Below are 21,562 nucleotides of genomic sequence, written 5' to 3'. Positions count from 1 at the left end.
TTATAGAGAACATGGCTGTCTGACTCCACGGTCAACCACCGCAACCCTGGCGGCTCCACCGCGCAACCACCAACAACCACCATAACCTTAAACGAAACAAAAACACCCTCCAACGTGAAACCCAAAAAACTCAAATCGTGAAAACAGAACCACCCCCAAATCAAAAATGAAAACTCCATCATCGCTAAACTCAAAAAACAAGATCAGAAACCCTAATTTCAATCATTTTGTAATTCCAATTACATCAGAGAATCTTAATTTCCCACCCTAAAACGCAAGAATCAGAATCCCCAAAATTTCAAATTTCAGAACCCAAATATGCCAAATCGGAAGATTAACTCCGTTGCCGCGTCAGTCTTCCTCAGCACGCGTCACCACCATCTTCACCTGTCATCACCGTTCGCACCCAGACCTGCGTCCTTATGCAAAAAAAATAGGAAACTCCTAAACTCAAACGAAAACAAGAGAAGGACGAGGAGAAGGAAGCTTAAGCCGCGAATTCACATCTTTAGTAATATTCACATCTTTACCCTTAGACAACCACGTAGTCACCCTGAATAGACACGTTGCACAGTTCAGTTCACGCTGACAGCTGGACTGTTAAAAAATTAACGCCGTGACCAAAATGAATTTAATTGAACACTTTTTTCACAAGTTGAGATCACATTTAACTTTTTAAAAAATTAGGATGCACTTAAACATTCCCCCCTTTTCGAGGGACCAAAAGAGGTATTAAACCTATTTATCAAAGTGGTTTTTGCTCAAGTTAATTTTCTTTTTCAAACAGTTTTTTGCTTTCTCTTTTCTCTTGGGTTTTTTTAATAAATTGTGTTTGAATGATTGTTATAGATGGAAAATGGCTATTAGTTTATATGTTTAATTGATTTATGATTTTTTTTAGTGAATTATGTTGTATGGAAATAATTATTGAGAATGATAAAAACTTATATATTCTTTGGTCAAAAATCTAAGATAATACATGCATCATGGTTTGATTTGTGTATTATAGTATTGACATGTATATAGTAATTTGGATTTCTTGTTTCAATGATGGTCTAGTTATAGTTTAAGCTACTAGGTTGTGAGAAATTGAAGATATCCTAACATGTAAAGATGTGGAGGCTTGGGTTGTAAGAGAACTTATTGCGATTCGTCATTAATAAATTGTTCACAAATCTAAGTACATATTTGGATTGTATGTTAAGCTTTGATGAGGCAGACATAATACATCTCTTTCATAAAACATCAATTGACATTTTGTTTGTTGAATATCTTGATGTATAATATATATGTTTTTTCAGTGAAATTAAATTGTTGTAATTTGTTAATTAAAATGTTTCTTTTATATATATATATATATATATATATATATATATATATATATATATATATATATATATATATATATATATATATATAATATCTTGTCTTAAAAAATTATTTTAATAGATATAAGTACAAGTGCAAGAATAATATCTAAAAATATTTGTGGCTTTCTTTTTATAAAAATTTATACTTATAAACATACATTTTGTGCATACAAAATTTATATTTTAAAATGCTATATTTTACAATTCCTATTTTTTAAAATTAATATAATATATACCAATATATATTAAACAATTATTATAAAATATATCAAATTAAGCTTAATAAGTTTAAGCTGAGCTTTCAAATTTATTATATTATTTTTCAACTACTATTGTATACCACAGTGTTTGTCTTTTGAAAATGAATAGTCTTGATGCCTCGTCTCCATCAAAAGACATAATTGTATTAACAAAGAATATCACAAATATATATATATATATATATATATATATATATATATATATATATATATATATATATATATATATATATATATATATATATATATATATATATATATATATATATATATATATATATATATATATATATATTTGAAAATTTTCACGTAGATGATTAACGAATTATAAATTATTTACCTATTAACCTTTTACATTATTTTGATTATGTATCGTCTCATATATTTGGTTTTTTTTATTAAATATCCATTTTGACGACATATAGATGGAAGAGTTTCGAACAGAGGAATTAAAATATATTTTGAAATTATAGATGTTAAAAAGATGAATTTTAAATTTAGATGAGCGAAAGGGAATTTATCTTAACATGGAAGGATTAAATATCATCTGAACTATTCGGAAATAAATTTACCTCATATTTTTTAAAAATAATTAAAAAAATTAAATAATCCTAAATCCTAATCAAAATCAACAACTTGTTATTGAAAGTTACTTTGTGTGTAAAGTGGCTGATTAGATGAATGCATATATTGTTGTTGGTTTTGTAGAAAATGGTAGGGGAAGCTTGTAATTGGATTGGGGCTACTACTTCCTGCACCCCATTTGTTTCTCCTGCAGCCCCTAGTTTTTGAATGTCCACTCTACCCTTTTGATTCCCACCTGCTCTCATCCAGGGCTCATCATCTTGTTCATTACCTCGTCGTCCTTCGTCACCAACTTGTTGAGTGTTGGAGTAGTGAAGGTTTAAAGGATTTGGAATAAAGGCAAGGTGGTTCACCGTTCAGTGGTAAGGTGTGGGGTTTTGTTAGGGCTTTCATATTTTCCGAGTGAAAAATCCGGAAAAGAATAGTGCAGTAGTTCTTCGAAACATGCAATCCAGAAGTCATATATGGATCCAAAAGAATGTTACGGATTAGGTAATCTCGATAATGTTAATATTTTTTTATTAGTCAATCCGAAATGTCGTGTACTCTCACAATTTCACTTTTTTTATTTTTTAATTAATTTAAATCATTTTTATTTATTAAAATAGCTTTCTAAATGTAAATAAATTCAAATAATTAAGTTATTTAATAGAAATAAATAAATAAAAATTGTAGAAGTATTTCATGTCATCTAAATAGTATATAATTAATTATTTAAGATTTTTATTATAAATAAATATAATATATAGTGTTTAATATTTTTATACATGAATTAAGTTTATTCAATAATTTTTACAATATAATTTATTGAATAAGAGAAATGTCATTTACTGAATGAAGAGAAAGGTCATGACTGTCTCCGTAATATCAATCAATGCATGCATCAACCCTATATTTAGTTAACTTTGTGAATGAGTCGTAGTACTTGCCTAAATGTCTATTTACTTTCATATGCACCAAGACAAATTTATGTCATTATATATACTACTCATTGCTCGCATTCATATTCAACACACTTCCTGCTACTTCAAATATTTTCAATATGATCTATTTATACAATTTTTTTATTTCTCGTGTCACAACCACTAATTCGTAATGGCAGTGTGGAACTTTAACACATCTTCATCATCGCAAATCATGGACGAACAAACTTTGATCTTAGATAATGTTGATGAATTCAGCGCAGATGATGAATTGGATAACATAGTTGCCGATGAACACAATGACGACGACCACATCACACAATCATCTTAACATGTCATTCCAGACCTGCATGAGAGTATGCAGTTCCAATCAAAGGAGGAAACTGTTTCTGCAATCAAACAATATCACATCAACAACGAATACAAATACAACGTTGTTGAATCCAAGCCTAACATTTATGTTATACGATGTTTGGAATACCACAACAGTTGTCAATGGTGTTTGAGGCAGCCTATAGCAAAATCCGTCAACATTGGGAAATCAAGAATATCGACGGACAACATACGTGTTTCTCAAACATACTATCTCAAGATCATACAAATCTTGATAGTAATCACATTCGTATCAAATTCTGTCAGGACAAACCCCTCCATTCCCATCAAGAGTTTGATTGCAGATATTAAAGCTCGATTCAGATATTTTGTGTCATACAGAAAAGCTTGGATCGTGAAACAAAAAGGCTCTTGCTATGGAGTTTGGTGATTGGGAAGATTCTTATAACCATCTGCCCAAGTGGTTACATGTGGTGAAGGAGGCAAATCCTAGTACAATTTTGCAATGCATTAGTTCTCTAGTGGAGATTGATGGACAAACTAACACTAATTGCTACATTATGGAAAGAATTTTCTAGTCTTTCGGTTCTTGCATACAAGGATTCAAATATTGTAAACCCATTCTCCAAGTGGATGAAACCTTTCTAACGGGCAAATATCATGGAACTTTGCTCACCGCCATCGCTCAGGAAGGAAATAGAAATCTTTTTCCATTGGCATTTGCCATTGTAGAATGTGAGACAAAGGAGGCCATGATATAGTTCTTTCAACTACTTCAACAACATGTTTGCCCTCAACAAAATATTTGCATAATCACTAACAGAGGAAAGGGTGTCCTATCGGTCTTAAGATCAGAAGAAGTTTGTTGACAAGAAGATGGTTTGAACTCTGTTTATTACATATGTCATCCCTCCAACTTCAACAACAAATTCAAAAATCAGGAACTCAAGAAACAAATAATCAATTTAGGTACTACTACACTAAATTTTACTACCAATTTACAATTTAAATTTTGTTAACAACATTCTTCAATTTTTTAATTTATTACATGCCTACAGCTTACGAGGTCAAGCAACCCACTGTGACGACAAAGCTTACTACAATGAGAGACCAATACCCCCAACAAGTTGCTTGGATAGATAAAATTCCATTAAGAAAATGGTCTCAAGCTTTTGATGAAGGGAGAAGATATGGACATATGACCACTAATCTTGTTGAGTACATGAAGTCCGTTTTAAAGGGAGCACGTTCATTACCAATTTGTGCTCTTATCAAAACAACATTTGAGAGGACGCAATCATGGTTTGTTGAACGAGGATTAAAAGCATACTACATGCTACAAGCAGGCCACCAATATCCTAAAGAAATCAGCGACATTATTTGAAAAAATCAACAATAATCCACATTTTTTCATGCTCATCGATACAATCGTGAAAATTCTGAATTTGATGTTCAAGAAATTTCAACACCTCACCAATATCGCCCACATCCAATTTCGTTCAATGTCAGGCTAAATGAATGGTGGTGTGATTGTGGTCACTTCCAAGCTACTCGTCTCCTATGTCATCATGTCATTGCCATTTGTACATATTTCCATATACCACTAACCCAATATATCGATCCAATCTACAGTCTTAACAACATTTATGATGGACAAATTTATGATCACCAAAATATGATGTCACAAACTTGTTGAACAATCGACAAGTATGACAGAATCGTTTCAAGTAATAAACTCGGTAAGACCAAGTATCGTTCTCCCAAAGGACTCACGGCCTAGTTTAGTTATGTGATTTGTTGATTAGCTAAGACTTAAGAACGAAATAATTGTATTTTGATATGCAAAAGACGAAAATAAACATGTATGCATGAGGTTGATCAATGGCAAAAGCAAAAGACAAGCACTTTCAATGAAATATATATATGAATATGTTGTTGGGGTTCAATTTCATCTTATCCACTCTTATATATTTTAGGAATTCAACATTCAAATCATCATTGTTAATGCCACTCTCTAAAGTACCTTTCAAGAAGGCTTCTCCCTAATTACGAGTTCATACTTCCTAATAATTAGTTCATCAAGTGCAGGAGTTTAACGACAACCAATATAATATTGGGAGAAATTCCCCGGATCTAGACTTCCCCGTACGTTCCCGTATCGACAAAATCAATAATCATGCATTGAATGAGTTAAACAAAGCAAGCATTAAGCAAAGAGGAAAAACCCTAACTAATGATGAAAGAAAGCATAAATCTTAGATTAAGATGTAAGCACAAATTCCATATATGAGAGCTTCAAAAGATTACATTGATTCCCCAACAAACATACAAGGTTTAGTTCACCATATTCATGGTGAACCTAGATGAACAATAATGAAAGAATGAAAGAGATAGAAAAACCCGAGAAAGAGAATAGGAGAGCTGTTACCATCTCCCAATCTACCCCTAAGGGGTGAAGAGAGAGTGTTTGCTTCGTTTATGTCAAAGATACCAACCCTAAGACATCTAGGTCTTTAAATAGGACATAAAAATAATTGAAAACGGGTCCAGGCCCAAACAGATCATAAAATCGCATAAAACTGGCCCAAAACTCGTCTGGTTGACTTTTTTCGTATTCTGGTTGACTGGTTGACTTTTTGGTTGACTGGTTGACTTTTCTGGTTGACTGGTTGACTTTTCTGGTTTCTGGTTGACTTTTCTGATTCCATCTCTCTCCTTCTTCACTTCTTTCACTAAATTCACCTTAAAACCTGCACAAAAACACTGAAATCAAGCATAAACCTGTCCAGCTCTCTTATTTCTGAAAATATGGATAAAAACTTGATTTCAAGCTAGTTTCTAAGTGTAAAGGTTGCTTTTTGTGTCAATTTTAAGCACGAAAATAACAGTTTTTCAACTGTTATCACATTTACAAGGCATACAAAGTACAATTCCACCCCATCCAAAATGAAGATTATTGGTCTGCGTATACTGGTCCAAACTTCATACCAGATCCTCAAATGTGACGCAAGGCATTTGGAAGACTAACTATAAATAGAATTCATAATGAGATGGTTCAATCCACTTCAAATCAGCCGAAAAAATGCTCTTACTGCCGCAACGAAGTTCATCATAGGGGGACATGTCCATTTCGTCAATAGTTAATTATTAATGTTACCATTTTGTAATCCCTCTTCACTATCTAATAAATTAGTATTACTATTTCTTATAAATTTTGCTTTAGGTTTTTATTTTCTTTTGCAATTCAATAAATTATAATCACAATTTCTTTTATGTCTAACACAATCAACAAAACAAAAATGTCAACAACAAAAAAAAACTCTTTCATTTAACACCAAAACCCTCTAGTAATCGATTACAACTTGGTTGTAATCGATTACCAGAGCCATTTTTGCCAATGCAAAGTGAAGTCGTGCAAGGGGGCACCACTTCAGCACTTTGTAATCGATTACAATGTTTGGTAATCGATTACAACGACCTAAAGTCATTTTTGGAGTGCACGACTTAAACCTTGGTCAATGCTACAGGGTGAAGTCGTGTAGGGAGGGCACAACTTCTTTATTTGAAGTCGTGAGGGCCTCCACAACTTGCCCATTTTCGTAATTCGAAAAGTTTTTGCCTATATCGGTAATTTATCCTTCAAATTTGCCTAGTTTCGTACAAAAACCTTACATTTTAAAGCAAAAGTGGAGGATACTTTAGCAGTAACGTTAAGGAGGTGCATTGAAAAGTGAGAATAAACTAGAGGGAGGTGATGACAAATGCCCCAACCACGCTAGAAGGATCCAAGACGATTGAGTTTCATCATGAGCTTAACAAGCCCAAGTTAATGTTCATTTGGACCAAGGAAGATGTAAAAACCTAGTCTAGAATTCTTTTGTAAATATTATAGTAGTAATATTTTTTGGGCTTTGTACTATGGATCTTGTTGTAGTGTAGAATTTTATTTGGGTCTTGTATTTGAGGCATAGTTTGGGCTTGGGCTTAATAGTCTAGCTTGGACCTAAAAGGACATGGGCTTAGCTTTGGGCCAAGGTTGGAACAAAATTGGAGAGCAAGTCTCCTCCTTATGCGGATAAAGGCAAGTTGAGTGCGAGTGCTTAAGTGAAGAGTCATACCTTAAGCATTCTTTCTTTTGGCTCCATTTTTCAAATTTTAAGACTAGTTTGAATTCATTTGGCTTTCCTTTTTGGAGACCAATTTAGGGTTTCTTGGCCTATAAATAAAGGCTCTCCCTTTCCATTTTTGAGCTTGAATTTGAGTAAAGAAATGTTGTCCATTTATGTGAACAACTCTCGTTTAAGCTTATTGTTAGAATTGATGAGCTTTGTTTCTCAACACCAAGAGGGGGGGGGGGTGTGAATTGGCGTTGTATAAAAATAAATGCTTTTCAAATCTTTTTCGCAACTGATATGATCCTTTGAATCTTTCTTGAACAATAAGCAATGTGCATGCATTGAAACAATATGCTTAATCAATTTATGATAGTGTGTAATCGATTAATGCGGAGAGATAGGGAGAAGAAAATCAAACACTGATTTTTATACTAGTTCAGCCACTGCCTATATCCAGTGTCCTTTCAATCAATCTGAGATTGAAAGCCAATTGCACTATAAAGATCTAAGTTTTTACAACAAGACTTTTACAGTGAACACTCTTGTCAAAATGTAAATAACCTCTCTAACCCACTAATCTAATATAGCCAATACAGAAAATCTGCAGCAAGAACAATCCTCTCCTACAGACACCCCTTTGAGAACCCTCTCAAAGTACAAAGAACTCCTCGTTCTTCTTCCTGGAAACACGCACAGGGAACCATAAATCAAAGATTGTGAATCTTCTTCTCCTGATCAAACAACAAGGACCTCAGTTGTGCAGAACAATCAACCTCTTTAATTCAGTCAAGTTTGCCTTTCAAGAAATCTTCAAGAATAGTAAACCACTTCAAGTTCTTGTTTCTTGGAGCTTTTGATCACCTCTGTAAAACTTCTTAAAAGAATATTAATCAGATATGAAAATGTAAATCTCAATTGTCTTACAGAAATTCAATCAATGCGTCAATATATAGTTTAAGTCAATCCTGACGCACTTTAATCGATTATCCAACTTATGTAATCGGTTACATTTCACAGGTGTAACAAAATTACAACTAACTTGGCTCCTTAATTGAATACGAATTAATACAATCGATTTTCAATAAATTCTTAGTCAAACATATTAAAAATATGACCTTGTAGCAGTTAGACAAGCATAAGTCAGTTTTCAAATCTTAATAGACTTAATTGAATACACAATCCATGTAATCGATTAGTCTTTGACACTTAGAAGATTTTTGAAAACTTTTCTTTCCTAAAACTCATCACAACACATTTGAAAATGATATGAGCAAACACACGAGTTTTAATCGATATACCAACTAGCGTAATTGATTCAAAACTTGTTGTTTTGCAATAGTTCAAAACTCAAGCTGTCTAATTACCCTAATTGATTATCTCAACACTGTAATTGATTAAGTCGTGCAAATATGATTTTTGTGCATGTGGTTTTTCTATTTCAAAACATATATTATGCATATACAGATATGATCACTTTACAAACAGAGTAGTATGCATCAGTCAATACAATATGTCAAATGTATGTCAAATATGACAATCACAATATGTGTATATATTTCATAATAACCATAAGCAGTGTTGTCATCATCATAAACATGTGTTTTTATTAATGATGTGTTGTCATCATTAAAAACCATTATCACAAGGATTGGGTTTAGCTATCACAATGCTCCCCTATCAACACTTACCTTAGAGTAGAATCCTATCCAGACTACTCTAGTTTTCTTTCCTACGATTTGACCTCTCCCCTATCTAGGAAACCTTATATAAACCGAACCAAACACCTCTTCTTTTTCTCAATTTCATAGCTTCATTACACTCACTCATCCATGGAGACTTCATCAATCACTTAAGTTTTTCAGGAGCTTGGAGGAAAGCCATCATTTAGTATCCTGAGCCTTATTTGCTCATGGTCTACAAGAGATAAGTCATTCTTCTCCACTTTCTTTCAGTGTTTGTGTTATTTACATCTTGTTCTTCATGTCTTGAGTTATTTGTATCGATTGTTTTGTGTTCATTATTTTCATGTTGGGTTCAAATCTTCTAGTTCATCTTGAACCTTCATTTGTTTGCTTATAGGTGTTATATTTTGTTCTATCATTTGTGCTTTAAATTGATTTTTCTTTTATTCATTTTGATTTTAAGATCCATATGTTGTGTTTAGAAGTCATGTTTAGTCCAATATGTCATTATAGTCAAGTTTAACCGTTCAAATTGAAAATATTGTGTCTAGTTTATTGTTTGGTGTTATTCGCATACTATAAGGCTTATGGTGTCTTGATTTGCTTCTAACTGAACTTCTCTTCTCCTATAGAATCTTGGAAATGCACCTTCACATCTAAATAATTTTGAATATCTTAATGTTTAGTGAGAATCTTTCTTGAAATTGCTTAATCACCTAAGCATCATATATTTTGCTATTGTCCTTTTTGAGTGCATTTTAATTTGCAAACTTGTGTTACTATGTTAACACTTCGGCAAGTGTACCGAATCATATCAAGTAATAATAAATGGTAAGACCAAGTATCGTTTCCCAAGAGACTCAAGGCCTAAACAGTTATGTGATTTCTTGATTAAATAAGACTTGTAAACGAAATCATTGTGTTTATATTACGGAAAAGTAAACATGTATGCAAGTGTTGATCAATTGGATTGAAAGATACAAAACTGATTGATGTAAAATATGGAATGATTATGTTGTTGGGGTTTCCGACTTATCTTATTCACTCCCATGTATTTATGAATTCATCTTTCTTCATTAATGTTAATGCCACTTTCTAATTTACCTTAAACCCGATGTCTCGGTGAAGAAAGCCTAATCTTAATCTCTAGTTCACAATGTCTTGTCTCCCTAGCAATTAATCATGCATTACATTCGCACAGAAGCTTAAAGGCAACCGATCCTCCTATTCCTATGTCTAGGTAATATTGCTTCCGGGAGAATTTCCCCAGTTATAGATTTACCTATATGTGTCCATATTGATAACATCAATGATCATGCAATTGAATGAGTTAAACAAAGCATGCATAGAGTATAGAGGAAAAACCCTAACAATTAATGAAGTAAAGCATATATAATCAAGAATCAATTCAATACATGAGAGTTTCAAAGGATTACATCGTTTCCCCAAAAACAATGGAGGTTTAGTTCACCATAGACATGGTGAAACTAGATGAAAATAATGAAAAGAATGAAAGATAGAACCCTAAAAGTTGAAGATCGAAGCTTCTGCATCCAAAATCCGCCTCCGAGGGGTGAAAAGAGTGTAATTTCGCCTCTTTCTGTCCAAAGATCTCAACCCTAGGTCGACTAAACCCTTATATAGTTTATAAAAATAACAGAAAAATGGCCCAGGCCCAAGTTGATAGCACTCAGCGGTAGGAATTGCGCTCAGCAGTAAGTGCGGCACTCAGAGTGACGCTCAGCGATGGCGCCCAGGCGTGAAATAGTGCACTTAACAGCAGACTCTGGCGCTCAGCGGTAGAAATGCCGCTCAGCGGTGACTACGATACTTGGATTAGCCCTCAACGATGGCGCTTAAGCGTTAGAGAGAGAACTTCAACAGAAAGCGTGGCACTCAGCAGTGAAATGACGCTGAGCGGTAGCTGCGATTCTTCTTTTGTGCAATTTTCCTTCCTTTCCTGAGTCCAACTCCTTGGTACTTCAACTTCTTTCATCCAATTTCTCTAAATTCCTGCCAAAACAAGGAAAACCAAGCATAAAACCCATCCAACTCTCTTATTTCCACAACTTAAGGAAAAACACGATTTCAAGCTAGTTTCTAAGTCATAAAGGGTGTTTTTGATGTCAAAATTAAGTATAAAAATAACGGTTTTTCAACCGTTATCACAACCCCAAACTTAGAACTTTGCTTGTCCTCAAGCAAACAAGATGTAACTCAGTCTTCCACCAATTAATACAATGGTTCAACACATTCAAAACACTCTTTCTTTCAAGACAAGTAATTACTCAAATCAGCTCATCCAATAGAATTCAGTCAAGATGCACACATGCCTTGATTCAAAATAACTCATCATGGTGTTCACATAATCACATAATATCCAACAGATGCTATTCCCATGAATGATCAATTAACTAAGCATAGATGTAATCATGTGCTCATGGAATCATTCCTCACCAGATAAAGTGTTTCACTAAATCACACAAGTGTATATAGAGGTCACTCATTCACTCTACTATCACAATGTCACATAAATCAACTTTGCCTTTCACTTAACCACAATCAAACACATTGATAGGGGTCGCACCCGATACAAATTTGATGTGCATTAAGAATGCAATATAGTGCTAGGAAGTGACTCCTAAGTCGTCTCTCAAGGACCAAATGTGGTTCAGGACTTAGGTCAAACACGAAGTGGGGGGGGGGTTGATAGAGTTTGTGAATGCAATTAAACTAAATTAAACTGAAAATTAAATAAAGATGTTAGCAGAACTGAAAGCATTGAATTAAATGTGGAAAACATGAAGACCAAACGGTTCTTCACAAGGCCGAACGGTCCTATTCACAAGGTCGAACAATTCTAACACGATTGTGCCAGATACCGAACGGTTCTGTTCATAAGGCCGAATGGTCCTGATGAGGAGACCAAACAGTATTTAAAGCACAAATGGAAATGAGTTAAAACATAAGAAAGCCGAACAGAATAAAAGCAAGACCGAATGGAAATGAGAATGTAAAACTGGACAAGTCAATGCAGAAGAAAGCCGAACGATCTCTAATAGTGAAGCCTGTTAGAGACCGAACGATGTTATTGGAAAATCGAACGGTAATTTCAATAAATGCAGAAACAGTAAACTTGCAGAAACAGTAAACTTGCAGAATTCAAAACACAGTGCAACGAAAACGAAATTGCTAAAACAAAATGCTGAAACAGTAAACGCGCAGAATGCAGAAAACATTCATGCAGCTGAATGTAAATGCACCGAATGAACTTAAACATAAAATACAAATCCAGAAATGCGAAACGTGAATGGAAACAATGCTTACAATTGAGATGAACAGTAACTCGCAGAACAGTAAAACGCACCAGCAAAGAAAGAGACGATTGAAAGTAAAATGCAATAGTTTGAAGAAGACAATGAACAATAAAATGAAACTAAAAAGTGGATGCAGTAAAGATTTCAATTCCTAAATTGCACTATGAACAAGATTCAACACATGGAAATGGAAAGAAAAGCAAAACCTAAAGCTCCCCAAAAAGGGAGGAGGAAGAAGAAGCTCCCAAGAACAGAAAATGCAAGTGGCAGTTGGAAGCTTGCAGAGAAATCTGCTTTTAGGGTTTTTATATGACCAAAAGACCAAAAATGCCCTCCTAATGAGCTTGTCCTACAAAATGACCTACAATTGGGCCCAAAGTCCCAAAGTTTGTCCCAATGACCTTTTAAAACGCTACACTACTGACGTGGTCACACTCTTTTAGTCCCATAATATGATTCCAAACACTGTTGCTGATCACTCCATCTGATCACCTCTTCTGACCGTTCGGTCAACAATGGTCTGCAGGCTTAGGAAATGGTGTGTAGTGCAGTCTCCACAAGACCGTTCGGTCATGCACAACTGCTGAGACCGTTCGGTTCAGGGAAACTCATGCTCTAAGGCTATGTCGTACGGTTTAATCAGTTGAGCTGGGTTTCCATATACCATTCGGTCAAGCCTTTAGTAGACTGTTCAGTTGGGTGAGTTGTCTGCCGTTCTGTACACTGCTTCACAGACCGTTCGGTCATCTTCAGTGGATCCTTTCTCAACCTTTCAACAGTGATTGTCCTGCACAAAATGATTGAAATAATTAAGCCCAAATAATTCAAATTAACTAAAATAAGAATTAGTCTTGAAATTAAGCCCAAATAGTGAAAATGAGATAAAAATGGAGAATTAAACATAATTCACTAACAAAATATGGTGCGAAAAGCTAAGTGTATAATGAAGAATGGTGACTCATCAAAATAGACCACACTTAGTCTTTTGCACTCCTGGGCAAAATCAAGACGCAGAACAAGGAACCATTCTAAATACATCAAGAGTGTGACACAATCTTTAGGAAACAAAAAGAAAAAGACACCAAAGACAAAGCAGATTTACACAATCCTCAATGATTCTAGAAAAAGAAAAGGAGTAGACAACATCCAACACACAAATAATCAGAGGAAACAAATACTCATGGTTGTCATCCAAGCAATACCATGGTAACATAATCAATCAGTTCAAGAGGTGAATCCAAAAGCAACAGAACCTCACAGATGCACTATTAGTGTTTCTCTCAAGTGTCTAGGGTAAACAATGTCAACTTAATGCACTCAAGAAAGCAAGCAACAAACATACTTGGCAAGCCTCTAATATCAACAATCAAAACACATGCATGTTCAAATCAAAAGGTCTTTTATGGATGAAATGGGGCTAAGGACAAGGGAGGATAAATATGGATGAGAAGCTACAAAGCAAAAGAAATAGAGGAGCAATGGGGAGCAAGTTTAAACACAGTCAAATCACACCCAAAACCTCTAATTCAATCCTCTTCTTGACTCCATTATTCATATTTTTTTTATTTCTCTCATTTTTTCTCAATTTTTTTTTCTTTTCTCATCTTGTCTCCTTTTCTCTTCTCTCTTTTCATAACAAAACTGTAAGAGACAAGATGCACACATATTTACAAAAACAAAACAAGAAGAGGAACCAACTAGCCAATTCATCAGAATCCCCAAGGAGACCACACTTGTTCCAAAAACACTTCCAAAGCTCCAAAATTCCCTAAGGTTAAGGTAATCATGGTTTTTCACTTAGGGCTAGTGTATGAGCTTCAAAACAAACAAATGGGGGAAAATATAGGCTCAAAAGGGTTTATTAAGGGATTAAAACAAGGTAAGCTTATTTGGCTAGAGAGGTTCAAGAACGAAACTACCTTTATCACTTTCAAACATGCATATCAATCAAGAGTTATCAAGAAGAGTCAAGCCAAGACATATATGCAAGCAATCAAGAGACATATCACACAAGAAAGAACATAAAGTGGCTCAAATCTCACACAGGGTATTTTTGTCACAATCAATTCAACCTCTCAAACATCATAATCATCTTCCAAAGTAAAGAAAAGCAAGGATTTCAAACCAAGCATCAATGAAGTGAAGGTCAAGTCTACACCCTAAACAAAGTCCAGAAAGCAAGAGAAAGATGCAAAACTGTACACAAGACACAACAAAAACTACCTATAAAAGAAAAATTTTAACAAAGAAAACAAAAACTAACAAAGAAAAAAATCAGAATCTCCCCCAATAGACCACACTTAAACTACACAATGTCCTCAATGTGTCACAGACAATAAGATCAGAAATCAGAACAGTGGACAAATCATGGACAAATGCAATAAAAGTAGGGAAAGGGGGAGAAGGGAAAAGAAAACTCCCTTGGTCATGGTGGCAGTTGCCAAACTTGGACAAGCATGGAGATGTTCTCCACCACTGGATTCAACAATGAAGTTTTGAGGAGGAGCTGCTTCATCAGTACTGCCCTATAATCCAAAGCAAGATGTTTCTTATTTCTTCTCCAAGCAAACTGTTGCATCAGCAGCTCTCCTTCCACTAGCAGTTATGGAGTGTGTGACATCGGAATAAAGACCTCTGGCTCGCTCAAAGCAGTAGCAATACACTCTCCTTCATCAACCATGAATTCCTTAATGACAGCACCTGCATTCTCATTTAACTCTGCAGCATGGTCATCAAACTCACAATTAATAGCATCTGTTATAAGCGTAGAATCTGGCTGTAACACAGAATCAATTTCAGTACAAATGGAGCAGGAACCAGATTCACAATCACATTCAAAATTCTTAGAGAACTGTGTTAAATCAAAGTGCAGTCCTAACTCTATAAAGTTATCAGATTGCACAGTTTCGACCTTAAAATCAATATTGACATTTGCATCATCAGCAGAATCAAAGGTCATTTCAAGGCTATTATCATTCAAAATTTCATCACGACAATCATGTCCATTCAGAACAACATTTATACCAATGGGTTCAATGGCTGATACTGAATCAGAAATTTTAGAATGGTCAATCAAATCTGTATCAGTTTCAGTCATAAACCCTATAGAATCAGTGTGTGGCAAATCACATGCATTTGAATGTATAGGCAAATCAGGTAAAGTGATTGGAATCTCAGGTTCAGAATAAACCTTTTTTTGCTCATTGGAAATTTTCTTACCAATCTCTAAGTCATCAGCTGCATCCTCAAGGCTATCATATAAATCAAGATCAGTGCAAGGATAGTGAACATTAGGTATGTCAATGTGCTCTATAGGGAATAATGAATCCAAAACATGAGTGTGCACAGGTATATCAATATCAGAATCCAGAACAGGCTTTATGGGTTCAAGTTTTACCAATTCAAAAGCATTAAAATTTACTTGAACCTCACATGCATGAATAGGGATTTCAAGTTTAGTGTAAACCTGCTCAGGTTTTTCCTTTGCTACCTCAATTGGATTTTCACCAGCCATCTTGCAGAGCAGCTTCTTTGCCTCTGTTAGAGTTCTGTCCAGCAAAGATACACCAGTAGCTGCATCCACTAATATCCTTTCATTGCCCAAGAGCCCTTCATAGAAGTAAATCAAGAGCAAATGCTTTGAAATTTGGTGGTTTGGACAGGCTGTGCAGAGCCTGTTAAACCTCTCCCAACAATCTGCCAGGCTTTCTTCTTGAAACTGCTCAATGGCAGTGATTTGCCTCCTAATGTTGACTACCTTTGTTGTTGGAAAGAACTTGTTGAGGAATCTCTACTGTGTTTCTTGCCAACTATCAAAAGGATACTGGTATAGGAACCAGTCTCTTGCTGTACCTTGAAGGGACATTGGAAACACTTTCATCAGCACTGCCTCCTCTAAAACACCAGCAGGCCTCATGGATGAGCACACCCAACAAAACTCCTTGAGGTGCCTGTGTGGATCTTCATGTGCCAACCCATAGAACTTGGAAGCCTCTTGATCAACTTATACGTCCAGTCTTGAGAATATGTCATCTCCTCTATTCTAGTGCAAAACCTGTCTCAGACCTGGACTTCCACTTCACGCAAGGATTATACCAAACATACAGAAGCATAACATGGAGGAAAACCACTATTTACAAATTTTGAAATTTCCAGAAACAACAACTAAATGCACAAAATACAAAAATGATAAAAACCTAAACACACAAAAAAGAAATGCTAAAAGATGTAAACCTAAACAAGACTAACTAAACATCCTAAACCACAATACACACTAACACAACAAAAGACCTAAGACTGAACCGTTGGACCTCGGCAACGGCGCCAAAATTTGATGGTGCTGTCGCGGCCCATAGAAATTTGATGTGCATTAAGAATGCAGTATAGTGTTAGGAAGTGACTTCTAGGTCGTCTCTCAAGGACCAAATGTGGTTCAGGACTTAGGTCAAACACGAAGTGGGGGGGGGGGGGGGGGGGAAGGGGTTTGAAAGAGTTTGTGAATGCAATTAAACTAAAATAATCTGGAAATTAAATAAAGATGTAAGCAGAATTGAAAGCATTGAATTAAATGTGGAAAACAGGAAGACCGAACGGTTCTTCACAACGCTGAATGGTCCTATTCACAAGGCCGAACGGTTCTAACACGAGTGTGTCGGATACTGAACGGTTCTGTTCATAAGGCCGAATGGTCCTGATGAGGAGACCGAATGGTATTTAAAGCAGAAATGGAAACGAGTTAAAACATAAGAAAGCCGAACAGAATAAAAGCAAGACTGAATGAAAATGAGAATGTAAAACTAGACAAGTCAATGCAGAAGAAAGCCGAACGGTAATTTCAGTAAATGCAAAAACAGTAAACTTGCAGAATTCAAAACACAGTGCAACGAAAACGAAATTGCTGAAACAAAATGCTAAAACAGTAAACGCGCAGAATGCGGAAAACGTTCATGCAGTTGAATGTAAATGCACCAACTGAACTTAAACATACAACGCAAATCCAAAAACGCAAAACATGAATGGAAACAATGCTTGCAATTGAGATGAGTAGTAACTTGCAGAACAGTAAAATGCACCAGTAAAGAAGGAGATGATGAACAGTAAAATGCAACAGTTTGAAGAAGACAATGAATAGTAAAATGAAACTAAAAAGTGGATGTAGTACAAATTTCAATTCTTAAGTTGCACTGGGAACAAGATTCAACACATGGAAATGGAAAGAAAAGCAAAACCTAAACCTCCCCAAAAGGGGAGGAGGAAGAAGAAGCTCCCAAGAACAGAAAATGCAAGTAGCAGCTAGAAGCTTGCAGAGAAATATGCTTTTAGGGTTTTTATATAACCCAAAGACCAAAAATGCCCTCCTATGGGCTTGTCCTACAAAATGACCTACAATTGGGCCCAAAGTCCTAAAGTTTGACCCAATGACCTTTTAAAATGCTACACTACTAACGTGGTCACACTCATTTAGTCCCAGAATATGATTCCAAACACTGTTGCTGATCACTCCATCTGATCACCTCTTCTGACCGTTCGGTCAGCAATGGTCTGCAGGCTTAGGAAATGGTGTGCAGTGCAGTCTCCACAAGACCGTTCGGTCATGAACAACTGCTGAGACCGTTCGGTTCAGGGAAACTCATGCACTAAGGCTATGCCGTACGGTCAATCCTTTAGCAAACCGATCGGTAGTATAGTGCTCATTTATTGCAGGTTCTTAGGAGCTGTTTGGTCAGTCTTTGACAGGGCGTTCGATGTAGGCTTCAACAGACCGCTCGGTCTAGCACACTTTGTCAGACCGTTTTGTCAAGACTCTCATGCAGCTAATGACAGAGCGTTCGGTGAAACCTTAGCAGACCGTTCGGTTGGGCGAATTCTCTGCCGTTTTGTACACTGCTTCACAGACCGTTCGTTCATCTTCAACAGATCCTTTCAACAGTGATTGTCTTGCACAAAATGATTGAAATAATTAAGCCCAAATAATTTAAATTAACTAAAATAAGAATTAGTCTTGAAATTAAGCCCAAATAGTGAAAATGAGATAAAAATGGGGAATTAAACACAATTCACTAACAAAATATGGTGCGGAAAGCTAAGTGTATAATGAAGAATGATGACTCATCACACACTCACAAGCAAGTATCATCACAAGAACTTTTCTATGGCTTATAATGTGGCTGGGTTAAGAAGAAAATTGGTTTTTCTAGATCACAATATCCTTGAGTTAAGAGATTCATTTATACTTTCCTCACAACCATTCTTACTTATTCCCAACTTTCCCTTGCATTGAGCTTTTCTTTTTCTATCTTTTCTTTCCTTTTTCTTTTGCTTTTCATTTGCTCAACACTTAGCTCAATGCTTATTTAGTTTCCCTTTTCAAATTTCCCAACAAGCCCAAACTTGAACCTTTATCAATACCCCCAAATATTCTCAACTTAACTCAAGGTAAAGATTTTCAAAAATGGTTTTCAAATCCTTTTTAAAGCTAAAGGTTCAAAGGGTAGAACATATTGTGCTCTCTTTTATTGGGCTAAAATCATGCATTGGCTAAAAAAGGATAACAACAGATGGCCTTGATCATATGACACATACAACCAAGTGATTCAATCATAGAAACCTGGGCAAAGTCATTCATGCTTTCATAGTAATATCAATCATTCACAAAAACTCTAGAGTTCAAAACCTCACATATAGGCTCATTCAACATTCCATATATTCCAGATACACATCCTGCTTAGCATCATAATCACAATCACAACATTATGCATATGTTCACATAGCTTGTGAACAACCACCTGTATATCAACATATGGTGTACAATCTCAACATCAATCAATATCCAAGCATCATCAAGCAATACTCATCATGCACAAGTCAATATCAAACCATCACATCAGATAAAAGTTTCAAACCGAGTACATCACAACCTATTCTAAAAACAGAAGCAAATAAGTTCAATAATACAAAACAAAAGATAAGAAAAGTCCTACTCTAGTGCTGATAGCATCTATCAACCCATGCTATCGTCAAAATCTTCCTCCTCTCCTTCTTCAGCATCTTCAAAATCATCATCATCCTCATCATCTTCCTCCATAACTGGAGCTTTAGCTACTCTAGCTCCACTAGCCTATGCCTGCTCCTCTGGCCATGCCACCACAATGTTGAATTCATCCATAGTCCACCATCGTCCAGGGGGTGTATCATACATCCCGATGATCTTTTCTGCAGTGGCTACTTTCCCTCTATGAATAGACTACAACCTATCCTCTATCTTAGACATATACATGTCCCTCATCTGAAAAGGCTCTGCATCATGAGGCGGTGCATGTGCCTGTGGTGGTCCTCTCCTTCTAGGAGGACGTCGTGGTGGTATTGGATGAGCTACCTCATCTCCCCACAATACTGTCTATAGTAGGCCTCATCAATCGCCTTCCTATGCCGCTCCAACGTCGGTGTAGAATTGTTAACCCCAGCTAACTCACAGAGGTGTGTGATCAGAGATGGATGTCCCTAGGGTGCCTTGTTGTTCATAGTATTGGTACAAGTCTGAATCTCATTTGCTATGACCTGTCCAATATTAATGTTCATCCCTTTAAGCACACAATATAGGAAAAGGGCCCTGCTGGCAGTAATATCAGAGACATGAGAGCAAGGCTGGATATTGGCATGAGAAAACGCCATCCAGTATTTTGCCATAGGAGTCAGATCAACTCTCCTAATATGCACGGCTGCACCATTCCTATTCCTCTGAAAATGCCCTCCAGGCACACACAACACACTCTCCATATCATCAAACTCTGCTCCCTCTTCCATGTTCAGAGCAAACTGAGACTATACATCAGTCCATTCAGTATACAGAAACCTGTTAATAGAATTAAGATCATACCGAATGATTTTTCCTCTGACATAGCTCATGTAGTTCTCTGTGTGAGAGTCACCCAATGGCCTTGCATTGGTGTAGAATACCTTGACCACTGCTATGTTGGCTGGTGTAGGGTAAGTGGCTATTCTCTCCCAATTTCTACTCTTCAGTTCCTCTCCAAACTGTGGAGCCAAGTCTGGTATCCAGCCCGCCTTCCACTCCATCAAGAGCCTTCGGTCTTGGACTATCAAGAAGTGTTGCTCATGCCTACGGGAAAGGAACTTGTTAGAATAAGGACGTTCTGGTTCCTTCCTCTTGGCTCCCACAGTCTTGATTCTTTTGCCTGATGAAGAGGCCATCCCTACATCAAACATAATTCACAAAACAACAAGAATTGTTGTTAAGCATTAGTAAACCACAAACAACTTCCTAACACTCTTCCTATCATCACTGAGGGCAAAACAGTAGCCCTCAGCGTCACCTGTGCAAAGAAACAACAAGAAAGCACAAAAATCAAAATTCTGCAGAAATCGCGCTCAACGGTAACTGGCGCTGAGCGGCGATCAATATTTTTCTGCATAATGGCCCTAGCTGGCCTCTAATCTCCACCCACATGCATTTTTCCTAGTTCCAGACCTTAAGCATGCAATTTAATCGGTCCAATTTCAATCAATCATGCAAAAACATCAAAATCCCTCAAGAATCATGCTTAGACAACCATATTCATTCAAAATCATGCTTTCAAAACCGTAGAATGTAAAATGCATGTACTTACTTGGGTGGAGATGCTTAATGAGTGAAGAATGATCTATGAATGTGAGGAAATCAACCCCTAACAGTAGTGCTCTCACAAACTTGGATGGAAGCTTGATGTAAAAAATGGGTGGAGAAAGGTTTTTGTGAAAAGGGATGAAGGGAAAAGTGGAGAGAACCCTTTGGAGAGTGCTTGGGAAGAATGGAGGCTAAAAGTGGCGGCCTAGACAAAAATACCTAATGGGACAACTCCCGCTGAGCCCAACTTTTTTAAAAACCCAAACAAAAAATTTGCAGCGTTCGCGCTTAGCGGTAGTTGGCGCTGAGCAGCAGGTGCGATACCCAGTCTCCTTCTTCCTAGCTTGCCCTAAG

This window comes from Vigna angularis, chromosome 7, assembly GCF_016808095.1.
Source record: "Vigna angularis cultivar LongXiaoDou No.4 chromosome 7, ASM1680809v1, whole genome shotgun sequence".
Lineage (NCBI taxonomy): Eukaryota > Viridiplantae > Streptophyta > Magnoliopsida > Fabales > Fabaceae > Vigna > Vigna angularis.
The sequence above is the reverse complement of the archived record's forward strand: the minus strand, read 5'-3'. Positions refer to the sequence as shown.